Raw genomic sequence first — 14,000 nt, 5'->3', positions numbered from 1 at the left:
AAAATGTAGCACCTTGATATCTGCAAAAACAGTATGAACAGAAATATAATCTTAACATTCCTTCTACCCTTTTAATTTATACCCAGTCATAAAACCTAGGAAGAATTTTCTTGGACCCAGCGAGATGGCCTAGAGGATAAAGTCCTCCCCCTGAAAACACCAGTATCCCACTTGGGTGCTGGTTCTAATCCCAGCAGCCTCGTTTCTCATCCAGCTCCCTGCTTGTGGCCTGGGAAAGCAGTCGCGGATGGCCCAGGGCATTGGGACCCTGCAACACATGGGAGACCTGGAGGAAGTTCCTGGCTCCTGGCTTCAGATTGGTGCATCACCAGCCATTGAGGTCACTTGGGGAGTGAATCATCGGAAGGAAGGTCTTCCTCTTTGTCTCTCCTCCTCTCTGTATATCTGACTTTGTAATAAAAATAAAAAATAAATCTTAAAAAAAAAACCTAGTAAGAATTTTCTAATCTTTTCAGGAAGCAATCTATATGATACTTATTTGATAGGTTCCCTTTTTGGATCTCTAAAGGAGTTGACAGCATAGTGATGTCAAATAGAATCAGAACAAATTGGTATACTGCCCTATAAAAGAAGAAAAATGTGAAAGTTGTCCTATTCATTTGGGTCTTAATTTTAATGGTTCTTATATAGCATTGCAAATACATATACGAGGTATTCTTTTATTAATTTGTATTCTATTCAAATTTCTTAGCAATGAAACTAATTAGAGAAGACAAAATGTCTTTTACTTGTTGAATGAGAATTTTTGCTTTGTCTTTATTCTCAATTGACAAACTATAAATGTAGGGCACGGCACAGTGACCTAGCAGCTAAAGTCCTCACCTTGAATGTGCCTGGGATCCCATATGGGTGCCGGTTCTGATCCTGACAGCTCCACTTCCCATCCAGCTCCCTGCTTGTAGCCTGGGAAAGCAATTGAGGATGGCCCACAGCTTTGGGACCCTGCACCCATGTGGGAGACCCGGAAGAGGTTCCAGGTTCTCGGCTTTGGATCGGCACAGCACTGGCCTTTGCGCTCACTTGGGGAGTGAATCATCGGATGGAAGATCTTCCTCTCTGTCTCTCCTCTGTATATCTGACTTTGTAATAAAAATAAATAAATCTTTAAAAAAATTATAAATGTATATTTACAGGGTATAATATGTGCCTTATTGTACAGGGTACAATGTGGGTATATTGACAGGGTACAATGTATATTGACAGGGTACTTGTATACATTGTAGAATGACAAATGGCTGATATATGAACCAATTTAAATATTTCTCACTTCATTGTGTTGAAATAGTTTTCTTCCCTACACATTTCTTACTTGAAAATCTTTCAATGACTGTATTTCCCTTAGAAACAAACCTAATTTATTTAGAACACACCTTCATGTACATTCTTGTTTGGCTTCAATATTATCCTTGTTTAGATATTTTCCTATCAACCTTAAACTGTAACTTTCAGTTAAACTTTACTTACTAAGTTCCCTAATTGCTGAGAATGAACACTAAATAACCATATCACTAAAATCCAGTGCAATTTTTTTTCTGGAAGGATAAATGATATCTGAAGTGCAGCGTAGATGCAATGTACTCTAATTTTCATAATATTCTCATTAGGAATACATTATCATAGTCACTTTAGGAGAGGGCTTGGCAAACTGGAAAAATTCAGTAAGTTAAGCATTCTGCTAATAGGAAGCCATAATTCAAGTCCATTGAACTCTAAGATTTCTTTGCTATCTCCACGGGCCCTCTCCTAGCTCCATAATAATGGAAATGTGAAATTTTCAAGAAGGTGAAATCATGATTCTCACAAGGAAAAAATGAGCATCTATCCAAGATGTTATTTAGCTTATTAAGGAGGAAATCATAATATAAAAAACTCATTGAAATGAAAATGTTTTGCAGAGATTTTCACTATTAATGGTATAAAATTTATCTGCATTCCTGTGGTAAAGAAAAAACACAGTTATATTGTTATCAGTTCAGCACAATATGGACATTATTCTGATAAATTTGTAAAATAATGTACACAATGGAAAGTAAAGGTGCATGATTTTATAAACAATAATCCCTCAAGATTGTAGCTGATAATGTTCACCACTTCTCTGAAAGAACTCCAAGAAACCTCGTTTCTTCTGAGAGCTGTTGGAGCGCTGATCTATGACTAAGACCATTAATTTTTGATATTTGGCATTCAGTGTTGTTTGGCATCCTAAAGCTCTGCTTTAATTAATTTATTAATAAATAAATATTACTCCCACTGCCAAATAAAATGTCATTATATCCAAGAATTTGCTCATATTTCTGTTTCCTCCATTTATTTATACCACAATACATTAAAAATGGAAGTCACAAGATAATTTTTATTTCACATTAATGAATGTTCAATAACACCTTACTCATACACACTGAAAGGAGAGAATGCTGTTAAGTAAGATATATACAAAGCTTTTAAAGCTATTGGATTATCTCTAGAATTTCAACAAAGATACTTTTTAAAGATTTATTTATTTTTATTTAAAAGGCAGAGAGAGACAGAGATAAAGATATTCTATCCGCTTGTTCATTCCCCAAACAGCCACAATGATTGCATGGCTGGGTCTCCCAAGGATTAACTCCACAGCTTAGCTTGTTTCTCTAGGGGTAACAGGATGGGCAATCTTGGCCTGATACATTTAGCCCCTGGCTTGACCACAAGTTCCCTCTTACCTGCTTCCCCTTTTTAAGATGCCCCCAGGGAAGCTTAGGAGTTGCTTGAGCATTGGAAAAATACTGGGAGGTACTAGGCAGACTATAAAAGAGGCAGGCCAACTTCGAATAAATGGCATTCTCTTTACAAGGATGACCCACTGTGTGTTCTCTTTTTTGTAACCCTAGTCCCTCTACTTGGCTCGAGGTACACGGTGACGAGAGCATTGCTGACACTGATGGAAGGCCAGAAGCCAGACAGGTGCAGGGTCCCAAGGCAAGGAACTGGATGGAAAGTGGAGCAGAAGGGACAAAAATCAGTTCCCATGTGGGATCCTCATGCTTACAAGGGGAGGGTTAGCCGATTGGGCCACATGTTTTGGTGGTACTTCAAAAAGTTCAAAGAAATAACACATATAGTCCACATTTTAAAAAAAATATTTATTTTTATATGAAAGAAAATTACAGAAGGAGGGAAACACACAAAGAGATCTGTTATCACTGGTTTACTACTCCAATGGGTGGTACCTAGTCAGGAAGCAATATCTTCATCCAGATCTCTCACATAGAAGGGGCCCCATGCATGGCAGGCCATTCTAGACTGCCTTCCCAGGCCATAAGCAAAGAACCGGATCGGAAGTTGAGCAACCAGTACACAAATTGGTGCCCATGTGGAATGCTTACTCCACAATCTGATGCTTAAACCATATGTCACAGTGCAGCCAATGGAACTTTTTTTTAAAGATACATTTATTTACATTTGAAAATAAGGTTTACAGAAAGTAAACCTCCAGACAGAAGGGTCTTTTGTCTGATGGTTCACTTCACAAATGGATGCAATAGTCAGACCAAAGGTCAGTTCCAAAGACACTAGGCAGGAGCTTCTTTTGAGTCTCTCATGTGGGTACAGGGTCCTAAGGACTTGCGTCATTCTTTCCTGCTTTCCCAGGCCACAAGCAGGGAGCTGGATTGCAAGAGGAGCAGCTGAGACACAAACCAGTGCCTATAGAGAATCCAGATGCTTGAAGATGAGCGACTAGCCTGTTGAGCCACTGCACTAGTCCTAGCCCTTACTGAAGTTCCATCGCGTGGTTTCTGTTATCAAGCTTACATTATAAACGCAACATTGAATTATGAGCATTTGTCATAGCTGTGTATTAATTTTGTCTTAATTTCCACACACTCATTGTTGCACTGAACACTATACTTCAGGATACACCTGTTTCTTGTCATGAGTCACTCGTGAATACTTGGCACAACTGTATAATTTTCATTTCAGAGGAAGTGACCTCTACATCAGCAATCACAGCTCTAGAGGGGTAAAAATAAGTAATATAATGAGGAAAATATTTCACATATGTCTATTTCTTTCTTAACACATAATTTCATATATAATTAAAGTGTTCTTATTTACATGTCCTCAACTATGCTGAAGAAGATAAAGATTTATCCTTATTTGAATGGATTCAAGCTTTGCAGTGCCCCACAGATGTTGCATTGTGTAAGACCATTTTTCACATCTTGACATGCTATTCCAGAAAGCTTAACTTTTCAGAAAGAACTTTTAGAATAAATTGAACGGTAAGTTAATGGCCACAAATTGTTTATCAAGAAGTTTATTAAAGAAAATTATCAAGAATTCTAAATATGATCGATACTCCTGATAAAAGACCATGTTATTTCAAAATAATTTTGGGCAGAGATGTATTGTATATCTCTTCTTGCATGATGGGATGAGTAGACCGTCATTCAGATCTACAGTATGTCACAAACTCCTGGGGAAACAGAAGAAATGACCCAAGAGTAGCCAAGGATAGATATTTTGGTAGTGTTATAATTCTTAACAAAATATTTTTCCTTTATGTGCTACAATGATTACTGTCTATCTGATATCTTGCCATATATTATTTGGTATATCCACAGGAAAACTGAGTCTAATTTTTTAATTCACATGAAGCAAAATTTTCCTCTTCAGCAACAATTTTAACAAAATGTTAACACATGTATACTACTGAATAATTTGAAAACAAATTTTACCATGCTTTTAAAATTAATTTTCCTGTTGGTTTCTTCTATTCTTTCTTCTACTACATTAGTTCATAAACAATTTGATGGCAAAGAGCAGAAAATCATTTAGCTATTTATTTGTAAGTCCTAGTACATACCATCAAACACGGTACATGGTAAGTAATAAACACTTTTAGTGACAGATATAAGAAAATAAGATCCAGGAAATAGAATGAGAAACAAACGAAGTGGCAGGGCAGAAAATAATAGTAAAGAAACTGAGGAAAGAAATAAAGGTGATACCCCAAAGCATTTATCAGCAGATAGACATTCATTTTAACACAATAGAACATAGCAAAATGCCAAAAGTATAATGAAATATTAAAGAACAAGCCATCCAACTTTTGAAGAATCACGCATTTAAGAAGTACATAGAAACATTTTGTTGGGTTAAAAACATGAGAACATGTTAAGAACAACCAATACCATTTACTTAGGCCTGAATAGAAAGAATAAAAATACTCCAAGTATTTCAGAAGCACCTAATGAAAAACTTTAATTTTGCTATGGAGCCAACATGATTTTGGAAAGTCTTGACACCCATCTGAATACCTTATTTTAATGTAATTTCAGCCAGCATTTTTGTTCTGAGAACATGCAAATTTTCAGTGGAACTCAGAGCCAGGTGAACAACAGCAATGAAATGAGCAGCAGGGTGAGCAGAATGAACTGGATGTGAAATATATTGTGATAGCATGTTTCTAAGCCACAAAATATGTAGTATATAAATGATATAGAATTTAATAGACATACCTAAATGAATACATTTACATTATGTGTTACATGTCTATTAAAACATCATCAGTTGGGCTCGGCAGCGTGGCCTAGTGGCTAAGGTCCTCGCCTTGATCCCATATGGCCGCTGGTTCTAATCCTGGCAGCTCCACTTCCTCTCTGTCTCTCCTCCTCTCAGTATATCTGACTTTGTAATAAAAATAAAATAAATCTTTAAAAAAAAAAAAAAAAAAAACAAAAACATCATCAGTTCATTTGTTCACCATGCTTTACATTTTTTTTTTTTTTAATTTAAAGATGCAGTTACAGAGAGAAATTGCCAGTGGTTTACACCTCAAATAGATCCAGGCAAAAACCAGGATCCAGGAACTTCATGCAGGTCTCCCCCACGGGTGCAAGTTCTCAGACAGTTGGGTAATTCTTCATTGCTTTCCTAGGCTCATTAATAGGGAGCTGAACAGAAAATTGAGCTACTGAGACTGGAATAAGCATCCATACGATTTGCAGGCATTGTGGATGCTGGCTTTATTTGCTGTGGTGCAATGCTGGCCACCAACTCTAACTTTTTAAAATTGTTCTAGCATTTTTTCCAATTCTTTCTCTCATGTCTTATCCACTTATTGGTTCTGCCTTTTTCAACATTTTCTCCAGAATATTCCTTTCCTTATGTAGGTTTTTGAAATCATTTTTATCCTCTAGCTATTTTTCAAGGATCACATTTTTTTCCTATCACATGATAAATTGGATAGCTCCTACAGAAGATCGAGTCCTTTTCTAGATTCATTCATCTACCTTGTTCTGTTGAAACATGTTTGCTCAAGTGGTATTTTTAAGCAAGTTAAAATATTTATAGTCAAGAAACATAGCTACACAATGGAGGCCCTCATGTTTTCTCTTATTTATGTTCTACCACTTACACAACTAGAACTAATTGTTCATTAGCTCCACCTCTGCAAGTGTGTACTGGCAGACTTTCCCATGTGTTATTTAATCCAATTGTGTGTACAATTGGTTCAAATGTCCTCAGCGCATATTGTTCAAGACCTTAAATATGTTGTAGTATATTAAAAATTAATTTTAAAACAATTTTTAAGAAATAAAGTAACAGTAAAACTAAGATTTGTTGTTCCCAGGATAGAGTCTATTTAGCTGTAGCAGCAAAATTGGATGATGATTTTCTCAAAATTCCCACAAAGTTCAAGAAAGTTTTGTAAGTGTGCATGAACTTGGTTTAAAATATATACTACAGCAGCCAGGGGATTCAGGAGAGATTTCATTGTGATTGGAGTGGTGGGATCTCCAGCAATTCAGCACTGTTGAACCATTAAAACTTCTTGAGAGATTCATGCTGTTGTAAATTTCTATTTTTCTCCCTGCTGTTGATTTTGTATTGTGGTTTTTCACTTAAGAGGGATGTGTGGTGACTGTGTAATGGAGACTATCATGTCCAGATGTGAGGATGCAGTGCAGTGTGCATCTCTACTTCCAGGTCAAAGATGAACTACTAATGAAGATATTAGCTGTATTTTGACAATAGAATGCTGGACTTTCTGCCATTGCCCAGGCTCGCAATGATGAACTTGTGACTGTTTATGAAGAGCTATGCTATAGTAATAACATAGGAGAATTTCAGGGGGTCGGACTTAGGGAGGGAGCAGGGGAAATCCCAGGGTCTATGGAACTGTATCATAGAATGATGATAATAATTTTAAAAGAAGATAAAAAAATAACATTTAAAAATAAAATAAAATTTCTGCATCTCAAGAAATTATGGGCTACAATTCTGTCTGATGAATGTAAGCATTTACCAACCCAAATGTGATGAACTGATTTTTGGTGCATTGGATCAGTAACAGTGGGGTGTGGCCGCATGATGGCATGGTGGACAGATCTTCCACTTGTGATATCAGCATCCCATATAAGTGCTGGTTTAACTTCGAGACGCTCTAGTTCCACTCCAGCTCTCTGCAGATAGCCTAGGAAGGGAGTAGAAGATGGCCCAAGATCTTAAGTTCCTGTACCCACACGGGAAACCCAGAGAAAGCTTCTGACTTAAACCTTCTGTGTGACCAAGCTCTAGATGGAAGACGTCTGTCTCTTTTTCTATCTGTGAGTCTGATTTACAGGTAAAAATAAATAAAATCTTGTATGCACAGAAAATTACACACCATGAAAATATGTAATTTACAAATATAAAAGCATTAGATAATTGCATTTTTACTATGGCTCTAAGTCTAAGTCAGAATTTCTGAAAGCCCTGTCTACAGAGTCCATTACTTAAATCACATAGTTTCTTGCATGAATTTTGAGTTAGATGTGTGTTAGTTGCTAAATCATGATTTGTTTATGGTCTTATTTATCTCACATTAAAAATTTCACATTTGGGCCCGGCGGCATGGCCTAGCGGCTAAAGTCCTCGCCTTGAAAGCCCCGGGATCCCATATGGGCGCCGGTTCTAATCCCGGCAGCTCCACTTCCCATCCAGCTCCCTGCTTGTGGCCTGGGAAAGCAGTTGAGGACGATCCAAAGCTTTGGGACCCTGCACCCGCGTGGGAGACCCGGAAGAGGTTCCAGGTTCCCGGCATCGGATCGGCGCGCACCGGCCGTTGCGGCTCACTTGGGGAGTGAAACATCGGATGGAAGATCTTCCTCTCTGTCTCTCCTCCTGTCTGTATATCCGGCTTTCCAATAACAATAAAAATCTTTAAAAAAAAAAAAAAAATTTCACATTCATTCTCAAAAAATGGTTTTTGCTGTATCTGAGATGACTAATAGACTTATTCTGTGAAAACAAATTTTGTTAATTTCGCATGTTTCACTATAATATCATATTCAGTATAATACCATATTTAGTAGCTCCAAATACAATTTCAAGAAAACAATGCCAGGTTTTGGCATAACCTATATATGTAAGTTATATTAGGTGTGGTCTTAGTGGTAATACTCTTTGAAAGAATAGCAATTTCAGATATACATAATTTCAAGTTTAATCCTGATCTACCATTTAAGAGCTAAAAATAAGGTTGTTAGAGTCTAAGATTCCATGGTTATTATTTTATAAAACACATGAAACAATAAGAGATTATTTTAGAAATCATATCAAGATATGTGCTATCACTGCATCATATGAGAAAATACTTGGCAAGTTTGGGTTCTAGGTCTTAATATTTATGTAGGATAAAAAGGAGAAATTGTCATTTGACTTACACTATTGAATATTTTTCTATCAAATTAAGCACTATCACTTCCTACTTTTAAGGCTTTTGAAGGTTGCACTAATAGTAAATATGTGAAACCCTGAAGATTTTGCCATTCTGAGTGTCAGCCAGTTAATAGCCACACTAACAACCCAATCACAAGGACACAAATGTGTTTTATTCCTTATTTAAGTATTCAACTTCATTCCAACGTGACCCAATTCACTTGACACAATCTGAACTGCAGGTGGCCAGTTAGTTGTGTAATTACAGTTCCATGGTTTCAGTCTAATACTTTGGACTCAATTTAGTTGTACAAAGAGCAGACAAGATCACCATACGGATTAGTTTTTTAAAGACTTTTGATCCTTTTGTATTTTAATAAATTTTCCAAATGCTATTATTGCTTCTCTTAAATATTTGATTCCTAAAAGCTTTTGCTCTTTACAAGCTTAAAATCTGCCTAAGAAAGCTGCAGAAAAATGTTCAATAATGGAAATGCTAAGCCTTCATTCTCATAATCAACATAAGCTCCAATTCTTTATCGAACCCTTATCAAATGTTCATTACATTCTATCCTTTAAGCTCATGCTGACTTCACTATTGAACTCTTTATTGTAAAGTTTGTCTTTGTTTTGCTTTTGCAAGCGTTTGTGCGTGTATTTTAACGTTTAAAGCAACTTTCATTTTTTATGTGATCATATAGATTTTACAGGAGCTCAGTAATTGCTAATTCCACAACATCTACATATAACTAGTGCAGTTTATCATGTAAAATGAAGTCCATAATTCATGTTCCTGTTAGGTATTAATTTGTCTTTATCTCAAAGACATTTAGCAGTGTTGCTAAATAGATTTATCTGAGATAATGTGGCTTTCCAACACTTATCTTCATTTATCTCTGTCCTGATTTATATGAAGGAAGTCACCCTATTGCAATTCATTACTTTTTAAACATTTTATACTTAAGTGCTAGGTTATAGGTTATTCTTTGAATAAAAACGCTTTTGTCTGTATACATTTTCACGTTTTCCTAATTCTTCAAGAATGTTCATTTGCAGTCTGCCATCTTGGGTATTGTGCTCAAGAAGAATCAAGCTAAGATGAACAAGATAAATTGTCAAATACGCCACAGTAACAGACTTAAAGAGTATGATATGAAGAACCTGCATGCTGGGACATGCATTTAGCCCAGCAGTTAACACATGACTCAGGACTCCTGCTTCTCACAAGAAAATGCCAGTCTCAGCTCACTTCTCAACCCAGCTAGCTGCCAATGCACATTCTAGGGAAGAATCATGACCGATTATGTACTTTGGTACCTTTTATCCAACTAGCCAACTAAGACATTTCCTGGCATACTGTTGCAGGAATTTAAGGAGAAAGCAAGTGTACGAGAAGGTGTGTGTGTGTGTGTACTTTGTCTATATGTTCTTTATAAACTAAGTAGAAATAAAACAAGAATAATTCAATTATATTTGAAAGACAAGAAATTGATATGTCTATTACTTTTTCTGTCTCAGAAACTGCAGTTAAATCTCAGGGAATGATCTTTGATTTGGGTTGTGAATATGGTATGAGAATACTAGATTCCCCCCGCCCCCCAAATCAATAAAAACTTAAAACAGAAAACAAATAAAAGGTTCAAATTTGTTCAGGGCAAGAATATGCTGCCATCTCTGAATGAAACTAGGCTGGGAATGTTTTTTAAGCACAAATAAGTTAAGAAGGGTAGGCTTGTGATGCTGCTATTTATTCATTTGGCAGACCTTCATCCCTTATCAAGGGGCCTGACTTAACCTCTCTCTATTGCACACTTCTCCTTGAGGTTCTTGTTAATGAATCTTGGAGGAAGCAGATGTTAACCCAGTGCTTGAGCTCCTGCCATACCTGTGGAAGATCCAGGTTGAGTATTTGGTTCCTTGCTTTAGCCTGACTAAACCCTAGATATTATGGAGATTTAGGGAGTGAACCAATTGCTAGAGAATCTCTCTCTCTCTCCCTTTCTCTCTATCTATCCTTTACTCCCTCTGTTTTTAATAAATAAGTAAATGTGTTTAATGGTGTTTCTGGGTGGTTTGGGGGGCTATTGTGGTGAAGATGGCTAAGACACTGGTTGTAACTCTGACATCCTGTGTGTACACCAATTTTACTCATGCTTTCTGTGCTTCTGGTCCAGATCCCTGCTAACATGCCTCGGAAGGTAGCAGTGGAATATGGTCCTTACGCTTGGGTCCTTGCTGCCATGTGGGAAAATTAGAAGCAGTTCTGAGTCCCTGACCTTGGAATTTGGGGTAGTTAAGATGTATTCACTTACTTGAAATCAAAATGACAGGGAGAAAGAGACAGATATAGAGCTTCTATTCACCAGTTGACGCCCCAGACGGCCACAACAGCCAGCACAGTGACAGGCTTAAGTCAGTCACCAGAAGCTTCCTGGGTGTCTCCAACATGTCTTGTAGGGAGGGACCTGAATTCTTAGACCACCTTCTGATGCATTTTCCAACCATTAGCAACTGCTTTTGTTTCACCATTAAGGTGCATCTGAGGTTTGACCAAATGTCCATAAGGGATGCTGGTTTACAGGATATGGTTTTATGCACTGTGATACAATGGTGGCTCCTCAATTAAATAAATATCTTAATAAAGAGTATCTCCTTGATTTTGTCACAGAAAAAAAAACAAACTAGTAGATAATATTGATGTAAAACTTTTAAATCACTTCACTTGCACCATGCAGAAAAAAAAATCAATCACCGACACTTGGTTGGTGGGAGAAAATATTTCTTTATTGCATTACATAGCACAGGGCAAGGAGCCAGGCAGCATTGTGTAACTCGCAGACAACATAAAGAAGTGAGGCTCAGAGCTTTTAAAGGTTGAATTTGGGCCACAGAGGTACATTCCCAGCTTCTACCAAATTTTCTCACCAGTCAGTGGTGCTTGTGATCTTCCTTTTATAGATTGGTGATATTATTTATTTATTTATTTATTTATTAAATTATATTGTTGACAATCTTTACATAGTTAATTATGGTAAAAAGGTTCAGGGGCTACAGGGAGGTGGGTAAGACTATTATGTCAATATTGTTTCCTTCCTGTATCTGAGGTAAAGGGGGATATTGAGGGAGAAGCCCCACCCAGTTTCCCACCCACCCCAGGTCCCGGATGTGGGACATGCTCTGAGATCCTTGCTCAAGTGGTTTTAATAGTTCATCAGTTATGAATTGCTGCCATTTACGCCACTCCAAGCACGATGAGGTCGTTGAAGAATCCACTGATTGACATAGTCCATCATAGAGTATTTATTTGCCCAGTATTTCACTGCCAACATAAAGCTGAGGTGGTTAGAAGATTATTTCTTATGATGGGTAACTGGAGTATCATTGGTCTATGCAGTGCATATGTATGTATGTGGTAGCTTTCCTTTGCCACAAACCTAAAATTTCACTGCCTAGATCTGGAGTTTCTCCAAATCAACCTCTTTTCTTCATACCTGCTAACAAGATATTAAGTGTTGGAGACAGAAATTATCTCTTGAATTTGGTGTTTATAGTAAGGAGGGCCAACAGCATCACTACCTCAAATCAGTGAATTCCTTTTGATGAAGGACAAGCAAGGACACTGTGGGTCAAGAAAAACAGATGGGAGGCGGCACACTGCCTTTATATTTTACAGTTCTAATTCAATTTGTTGATTGAAATCTGTGAAAATCATATTTGCAGATCTGATATCACAAAGAAATGTCATCCATGTCAAAACCATAGCATTTGGGCCCAACGTAATAGCCTAGCATCTAAAGTCCTCTGCTTGCACGCTTCGGGAACCCATATGGGTGCTGGTTCTAATAATCCTGGCAGCTCCACTTCCCGTCAACCTCCCTGCTTGTTGTCTGGAAGGGCAGTCAAGAATGACCCAAAGCCTTGGAACCTTGCACTAACCTGGGAGACCCAGAAGAGGCCCCTGCCTCCTGGTTTCAGATCGGCACAGCTCCTGCAGTTGCGGCAGCTTGGGGAGTGAACAAAGGACAGAAGATTTTCCTCTGTTTCTCCTCCTCTCTGTATATCTGACTTTTTATTTTATTTTATTTTATTTTATTTTATTTTATTTTATTTTATTGTTGTTGACAATCTTTACATAGTTAATTGCGGTTAAAAAAAACAGGTTCAGGGGGTATAGGGAAGTGGGTAATACTATTATGTCCATATTGTTTCCATCATGTATTTGAGGTAAAGGGGGATATTGAGGGAGAAGCCCCACCCGGTTTCCCGCCCACCCCAAGTCCCGGATGTGGGGCATACTCTGAGATATTTGATCAAGTGGTTTTAATAGTTCTCCAGTTATGAATCGCTGCCAGTTGCGCTCGATGAGGTCGACCACTGATTGATATGGTCCATCGTAAAGTCACAGTTTGCCCCATATTTCGATGCCAACATATAGCTGAGATGAATGATTGACTTGTTCTGTCTTCTGTTTTTTCTTGGTTAGAGTTCTGAGTCCAGCAATTCGATTGGGGAGATCTCCAGAGAAACCTTGAGGTATTCCCAGACCAGATTCTTATATGTTCTAGCAAGCACAGGGCCCGGCACAGTCCATCACCCCGATCAGCTGGTGGTTGCAATTGCTGGGTTGGTTCTGTTTTCAGTCCCGAGTTGCACTGGAACCAATGGGTGTTGCAGTCCAGTCTGGTTCTGCCCAGCACATACTCGACCCTTACATCAACCAGTGAGAGCTTCAGCCTAGTCGGGGCGACCCACAATAACCCCCACCAGGCCCGCCCCCTACCCTTGTTTGCCAGTATGTGTAGCAGACTAGTCCAGTCTGTCCCCCATCCCATTTGGCTCTGGTACTTGTCAGTGGGTATTAAAGCTTAGTTCCATCTAACCAACTCAACCATCCAGCCCTCACAGATGTTGTTGAGTGCCTCTCTGTGTAGCCTTTTCAATAAAAAAATTTAAAAATAAAATTTGTAAAAAAAAGCATAGCATTTGATTCAAACTCTTTCAGCTTCACTGATGCACAGTTTGAAGAATTGCTCATTTTTCAGCTACTATAAAATAGCTGAGAAACAAAAAAAAGATCTGTTATTGTTTTAGCAATTGATACTTTAGTAGATAACTATGTCATGGATTAATTCTGTGTATAAACTTACATAATACATTGTTGCCAATAAAATAATTGGATTTCTACTTTCCTTTTTTCAGTGTGTTACATAATCAAATTTATTTTATGTTTTTGCATGGTTAAGAGAGAGGTAGAGATCGATAGACAGAAAGACAACTAATGATCTCGCATTTTCAGT

Source organism: Ochotona princeps, chromosome 2 (genome assembly GCF_030435755.1).
Source record: "Ochotona princeps isolate mOchPri1 chromosome 2, mOchPri1.hap1, whole genome shotgun sequence".
Classification (NCBI taxonomy): domain Eukaryota; kingdom Metazoa; phylum Chordata; class Mammalia; order Lagomorpha; family Ochotonidae; genus Ochotona; species Ochotona princeps.
This window is presented reverse-complemented; position numbering follows the sequence as displayed.